We start from the raw sequence: 8,056 nt of genomic DNA on the forward strand, positions 1-8,056 counted from the left end.
AGAGTCTATGTTCTTCCTCTTGGCTCATGTATATCTTTCTGTACTTCATTTGCCACATTGTATTATAATTAATCATTCATGTATCTCTCTACACTTGTAGATTATCAGTGACCATGCCTCATTTATTTTTATATTCCAGTGTCTGCCATCCAAAAAATGTAAGTTGAATGTAAATGTAAATAAATATTTCACATTACAGCAAAATATCAGAGGCTTATAAGACACTTCAGAATATGATATTTACATGTAATTCTCTGTTCCACTATCTCCTATACAAATATCCCCTGTACTGCATACACCCAGAGCTTAAGTAAATATTTGTGAAGTGAATAAAAAGGTCCATGATGGAATTTTAGTGGAAACTAAAATCTTTGTAGTAAATATTCAGACTGTTCTAAAATAAAGAAATAGAGTATCAAATTAAATCAAGACAGATGAGAGCCTCTGGGTTAGCTATGTCTTGCACACAAATTAAGTATTTGGAGGATTTATTAACTGGCCTATGCAAATGGGCAGAATTCAACAGTTCTTAGTCAAATATAAATAGGTAAGCCTGTAGAAATGGTGATTTGCTAACTCTAGTTTGGGGGAGAAATCATCTTTAATTTTTTTCCTATCTTACTAAGCATAAACAGGCCACCGGATCAATGGTGGAAAAAACTGATGACTTCTGATTTAGTCTAAATATTCTGGAAGCTTGTGTGTAGTTGAACAATCCAATATGTATATATTAGCCTCCAAAAATTAAATGGAACTATTCCAATACACAAAATAATGTAATAGTCAAGTTTTAAAGGAAAACTTCACACCAAGTGTAAGGTAGTATAACAAATACTTATGAAATGCCTCCTACAACACTTTTACCCCAATTATATTTTTCTACTTTTTTTGTTTTTGTCTTTTTTTTTAGATTTTATTTATTTATTTATTTATTTATTTATTTATTTATTTATTTGAGAGAGAGAGGGAGCAAGAGAGAGAGGGAGAGAGAGAGAGAGAGCACAAGCAGGGTGGGGGTAGGGAGATGGACAAGCAGACTCTCTACTGAGCAGGAAGCCCCACACGGGGCTGGATCCCAGGACCCAATCCCAGAACTCTGGGATCATGACCGAAGCCAAAGGCAGACACCTAACCACCTAACTGCTTAACATACTAGGCCACCCAGGTGCCCCTCTAGTTCTTTTTTGAATGGCTAACACATGCACATCAAAAGTTACAAATGGGCATACAAGAAAAGTAAGATTCTTCCCCTCTTGTTCTCCTGTTTCCTTTCTCATATATACAAGCACTATTACCATTTTTGTGAGAATTCTTCCAGACACAATCTAAGCCTACACCAGCACCCAAATTGTGATATAATCAAGCTGTATCATAAGACTGAATTCAGTCTTATTATTCAACATTTAAAATAGTTCTAACTGGGGTGCTGGGTGGTTTAGTCAGTTAAGCGTCTGCCTTCGGCTCAGGTCATGATCCTGGAGTCCTGGGATCGAGTCCTGCATTGGACTCCCTGCTCAGTGGGGAGTCGGCTTCTCCCTCTGACCCTCCCCCTTCTCATGCTCTCTCTCTGTCTCATTCTTTCTTTCTCAAATAAATAAATAAATAAAATCTTTAAAAAAATAGTTCTGACTATTGCGACAAATGTTTGAATGACTGTTCTCATACATATGCCTTTCTGCATTACCTATTAAATTTTAGAGTTCATGAAGAAAAAATAATTGGAATTTGTTAAATCAAAACATAGCTGTATTTTACATTTTGATACCTATTATTGAATTTATTATCAAACTGACCTCTTGCAGAAGTTTTATAATTCAAACTGTTGTAACAATGAAAAAGAATGTTTCTTTTTCTATGCCCTTCAGTGATGAATGGAAAATGGTGTCTCAATGTAGTTTTATATACATTCCTGTAAGTAGACAGCATTTTTTCAGGTATTTAAAAGCATTATTTTATTTTTCTGTAAACTTTTTTTATCCTATGCCTATTCCCCCCCACTGGTTTATTTTCTGATACATAAAAAGATCTTTATGTAGTAAAAATGAGAATTAGTTATATTTATGTTATTTGTTGGAAATACCTTTTCCTAGTTTGTACTCGTATTTTAACATCGCTAATAGGGTTTCCTTGTGTTTTTCCAGGCAAAATGTTTATATAGTGGAGTGTACTAATTTTTTGGTATGGTTTCTACAACTTAAGCCATGCTAAGAAAAGTCTGCCTCACTCCAAAACAATAATGCTTCCATGTTTTCATCAAGTATGTTTTCATTTATATCTTTTTTGTATTTCACCCAATTTTCTCCATGGAATTTATCAAGTGATCTATCCTTTCTTCCGTGATATCACTCCGTTTTTTATGTATAAAAAAATCCCCTATTTGTTTGGTTCTATATATGGACTCTGTTCTGTTCCAATAATGCATCTGACTTCAGTTGGATAATATCTGTAGTGTGATTTGGAGAGTTGATTCTCATATCTTTCTAGTCATTGTTTTTAGAACTTTTCTATTACCTCATGACTTTTTCCCCCTTGTGATCTTTAGAATCTGATTCTCTAATCCCAGAGAGAAAAATATCCTGGTGGTATTTTTATTGGAATTGCATTAAATGTATAGACTAATTTAGGGCAAATTGAAATCTCCATTGCATAGTCTACTTAACTGGGATCAGTATGCCTTTCCCACTGTTCAAGTTTCCTTTTAGGTATCAATAACATTTATAGTTTCTTCAATAAATATGCTTTCAATATTTTTTTTAGTTTATCCATAGGAATTTTATCTTTCTAACAGAAATGGAAATCTCTTCTGCCACTTTAAAATACAGCTGTTTGCATAGGGCAAAGCTATTGATTTTTTAATATTAATTTTGTTCTGTCATTTTACTGTATTCTCTCATTTGGTGTAAGTTCCCAGCTGATTTCCTTATGCTTTTTGGGCCTACTGTATTTCTTGCAAATAATGATAACACTGTCCTCTTCTTTCCAATTTTTAATGACACATTTATATTTCTAACAGGCACTATCCTTGTTTTCATCGTAAGTTCAAGGGAAAGTTACAATATTTTCCAATTTGGCCAAATATAGACTTTGAGGGAAGACATACTTGCATATATCAATTCTATATTTTGAATTGCATGTTCAAAGCATTGATTTTTCCTTCCACCTATTTACAATGTAAATGTGTAAGATCGTATATTTTTTATTTTTTTTAAGATTTTATTTATTTATTTGAGAGAGAGAATGAGATATAGAGAGAGCATGAGAGGGGAGAGGGTCAGAGGGAGAAGCAGACTCCTGAGCAGGGAGCCAGATGCGGGACTCAATCCCGGGACTCCAAGATCATGACCTGAGCCGAAGGCAGTCACTTAACCAACTGAGCCACCCAGGCGCCCCTAAAATCATATATTTTTTTAAAGGATTTTATTTATTTGAGAGCGAGCGAGAACGAGAGAGAGAGAGCACAAGCAAGGGGAGCAGCAGGCAGAGGGAGAAGCAGACTCCTCGCTGAGCAGAGAGCCCGATGCAGGACTCGATCCCAGGACCCCGGATCATGACCTGAGCTGAAGGCAGACGCTTAACTGACTGGGCCACCCAGGGGCCCTAAGATCATATATTTTTCTATGAGCACTCGTTTAGTTGCATGCCATATGTCCCAATATGTATTATTTTCTTTATCATTTTTTATATACCCAAATTTTTTACTTTGATTTCTTTGCTAAACCAACATTCAAGTAACATGCTCACCTGATCTTTCCCTTCATTCATTTCCATCTGTCATATCTTTGCCAGCTATTCTTTTTATTCTTCTTCTTTTCTTCTCTCTTCGCCTCGCTTTCTCTTATTTATTTTACCAGGTCATCAGGCATGATTTACAATTTTGATCTTAATTTCTGGTTTTGTTGCATTGGGGTCAGATATAGTTGTCTGTAATAATCTCTATTTTGTTATTCTTTTAGTAAATATTTAATTGGCACAGGGAAATTATGTGCATTCTCTTTCAGGGTACAGATGTTGATATATTTGTTACACCCACTCTATCTACTTCAATTTGCCATTTAGTCTTCTGTGAATTTACCTTTTGTATACTTGATCTTTCATAACCTGAGACGAGTATATGACTCTCCTATGACCAATGTGTTTTGTCTGATTTTCCATTGATTTACTGTACTTTTTTGTTTATGAAATTGTATTAATTGGGATTTTGTTTCCCTTGTGTATTGTTAGGGCTGTCATAACAAAGTACCACAAATGTGGTCATTTAGAACAAAATAAGTGTATTGCCTTTCAGCTTGGGAGTTTAGAAGTCCAAAATCAAGGTGTCAACAAGCCACACTTTCGACTCTAGGAGAGGGTACTTCCTTGCCTCTTTCTAACTTCTGGTGGTTGCTGGCAATTTTTTGTGTCTCTTAGTTTGTGGCAGCATAACTCCAATCTCTGTCATGCGTCTTCACATATCTGTCTTCCCTCTGTGTGTCTCTGTCCAAATTTCTCTTTTACAGGAACACCAATCATTGGATTAGAGTTCACCCTAACCCATTAGGCCCTCACCCTAACTTGATTACACCTAAAAGACCTTATTTCAAATGAGGAAGGTCACATTCACAGGTAGCAGGGTTAGGACTTACATGTCTTCCTGGGGGACATGATTCAACCTATAATATCTTCTTAATCACATCCAGTGCTTTTTGCCCTGATTTATGTTTGTCTACATTAAGAGCATAAATCTTGTTTTTTATATGTGTGGGTTCAGTATGATGTTACAGTCCTATTTTTAATCTTTCTGCTTTGGATTTATCACACACATACAGTACCACTTTACTTGTGCTTTGTAATACAGTCTGAGACTCTTCTTTCAATAAGTGTATCCCATTTATACTAAAATATATTATTTATATTCATTCCAGCATCAAATTTTATGTTATAGTTTCTCTTTTATTGCTTTATTTTTTCTGTGTTCTGTATATTTCTTTGCTTTGTTGTGCGTGACTTGGGTAGCCTACTATGCTTCGGAAACTTTCTTTTCTGTTTTGGGTCATTTTTATGTTTTATTTTACACATAAAACATTATTTTGTACACTTTGTCTTCTATTTTGTAGACACTAGGAACAATGATGGATTGATATCTCCAATTCCTTTTCTCCAACTATTGGCATTAGTTGTTTTAATGCTTACTTGTCATCTTAAACTATACTCGAACACCGACTATTCTAATTATCAGCTATACGTGATTTTTTTAATTCAAACCCATGAGACAAATGGACAGCTTGGGTCTGTTAGAAAGTGTGTTTTAAAGGATAGGTCAGTGATTGCATATGAGAGTATACACTGGTACACACAAATTAAATGATCAGAGCACAACTTTCCAATGTTTACAATGGAAAAACTTCCCTGTAAAAACAGCGTTATGACATTTTTAAAAAGATTTTATTTATTTATTTGAGAGAGAGAGTGGGAGAACAAGAGCATGAGCAGGGTGAGGGGCAGAGGGAGAAGCAGGCTCCCCGCCAAGCAGGGCCCCGACGTGGGGCTTAATTCCGAGACCTCAGGACCATGACCAAAGCAGAAGGCAGACGCTTAATCAACTGAGCCACCCAGGTGCCCCGGTTATGACATTTTTAACTCTAGTATTCCTCTCCTTCTTCTTCATGCTCTCTTTCAACAGAATCCACACCAACCTCCTCATAATCCTTCTCAAGGGCAGCCTCACATACTTCAGAAAACTCTCCTTCCTTCAAACTCTCACCCACATACCAGTGAACAAAGGCACACTTGGCATACATCAGGTCAAACTTGTGGTCCAGGAGAGCCCAGGCCTCAGCAACACCTTTGGTGTGTTGGTCAGCATGCACATAGCTCCCTGTACTGTGGCAAGATCTCCACCAGGTACCATGGTGGGAGGCTGGTAATTAATGCCATTAATTACCATAAGTCATACCTTATGACTTATGACTTGCCATAAGTCATAAGTCCACAAACTGGATGGTACACATGGTCATGATGGTGGCAATGGTAGCATCAACATCTTTGGGAACCATGTCGCCATGATACAACAGGCAGCAAGCCATGTAGTTACCATGGCAAGGGTCACATTTCCCCATCTGGTTGACTGCCTCAAATTATGCAAGGGTGATCTCTGCTACAGAAAGCTGTTCATGGTAGGCTTTCTCAACAAAAAACGACAGAAGCATATATGGCCAAAGGGAAGTGGATGCAGGGACAGGGGACCAGGTTGGTCTGGAATTGTCAGATCAACGTTCAGAACTCCATCAAATCTGAGGGAAGCAGGGATGGAGGACATAATTTGACCTATCAACCTATTTAGGTTAGTGTAGGCTACATGTTCAGTATCGAGGTTTTTACCATAGATGTCATAGATGGCCTGAATGTCTACCATGGAGGCACAATCAGAGTGCTCCAGGGTGGTGTGGGTAGTGAGGGTGGATTTGTAGGGTTCAACTACCACTGCAGACACCTGGGGGCCTGGGTAAAGGGAGAACTCCAGTTTGGACTTCTTGCCATAATTGACAGAGACATTCCATTTGCAGGGAGGTGAACCTGAAACTAGTTGCCCCTCCAAAGCTGTGGAAAGTCAAGAAATCCTGAAGAACTGCACTGGTCAGCCAGTTTCTGAATCCTGTCCAAGACAAGGTTAATGATCTTGCCAATGTTGTAGTGCCCCTGGGCATAGTTACTGGCAACATTTTCCTTGCCTGTGATGAGCTGCTCAGGGTGGAAGACCTGGCGGTAGGTGCCAGTGCAAACTTCATCAATGACTGTGGGTTCCAGGTCTACAAACGCTGCGCTGGGCACATGCTTGCCAGCACTGATTTCATCAAAGAAGGTGTTAAAAAGAGTCCTCTCCACCAGCAGTCTTGTCACTTGGCATCTGACCATCGGGCTGGATGCCGTGTTCTAGGCAATTGGGCTCCCAGCAGACAGACATTGCCAATCTGAACACCAGCCTGGCCAACACATATGGATATGCGTGCACACGTGGGTGCTGCTTTATGGCTGCCAAGCAGATGGTGGAGATGCTTCTTAGAGCAAGACTCTTAGGTGGTTGATGTAAGAGAACCTGCCAAATGATATTTTTAAACTTCTAATTATAAAAGATAAAATAATTGATATACAACTAATTCCCCTCCCAACTTTTACCAGTTACATTGTTTCCTTGTTGTCATTCTATTCACATTATGTATTGAAACTGTGATTCCAAGAGTTGTTCCTCAGTTTTAAAGTTAATTGCATTTTTTTACTTTAAATTTTTATTGTTACGTTAATCACCATACATTACATCATTAGTTTTTGAGATAGTGTTCCATGATTCATTGTTTGTGCATAACACCCAGTGCTCCACGCAGAACGTGCCCTCCTCAATACCCATCACCAGGCTAACCCATCCCCTCATCTCCCTCCCCTCTAGAACCCTCAGTTTGTTTTTCAGAGTCCATCGTCTCTCATGGTTCGTCTCCCCCTCCGATTTACTCCCCTTCATTCTTCCCCTCCTGCTATCTTCTTCTTCTTCTTTTTTCTTAACATATATTGCATTATTTGTTTCAGAGGTACAGATCTGTGATTCAACAGTCTTGCACAATTCACAGTGCTCACCATAGCACATACCCTCCCCAATGTCTATCACCCAGCCACCCCGTCCCTCCTACCCCCCAACCACTCCAGCAACTCTCAGTTTGTTTCCTGAGATTAAGAATTCCTCATATCAGTGAGGTCATATGATAATGTCTTTCTCTGATTGACTTATTTCACTCGGCATAATACCCTCCTGTTCCATCCACATTGTTGCAAATGGCAAGATCTCATTCCAATTGCATTTTATGCTCACCTCTGTTTTTTTTTGTTGTTGTTGTTATTGTTCTTTATTTGGTTTGTTGTTGTTTTTTGCCATAGTGGATTTATAAGAAATAAATTCTCATAGTATTTGCATAATCAAAAATACCTACTCTTATTTTTGTTATTGTTGTTGTTTTTTAAAGTAAGCTCCACACTCACCATGGTGCCCAACACAAGGCTTGAACTCAGGACCCTGAGATCAAAACCTGAG

At 38.1% G+C, this 8,056-nt stretch overlaps 1 pseudogene; it reads right to left on the minus strand.

The window, feature by feature from the left end:
• Positions 1-5,618: 5,618 nt before the first annotated feature.
• Positions 5,619-6,974, minus strand: LOC114207633 (tubulin alpha-1A chain pseudogene; annotated as a pseudogene).
• Between the last annotated feature and the right edge of the window lie 1,082 nt (positions 6,975-8,056).

The sequence above is a fragment of the Eumetopias jubatus genome, unplaced genomic scaffold, assembly GCF_037043125.1.
Source record: "Eumetopias jubatus isolate StellerSeaLion01/CBP00866 unplaced genomic scaffold, mEumJub1_p1.0 scaffold_1, whole genome shotgun sequence".
Taxonomy (NCBI): Eukaryota; Metazoa; Chordata; class Mammalia; order Carnivora; family Otariidae; genus Eumetopias; species Eumetopias jubatus.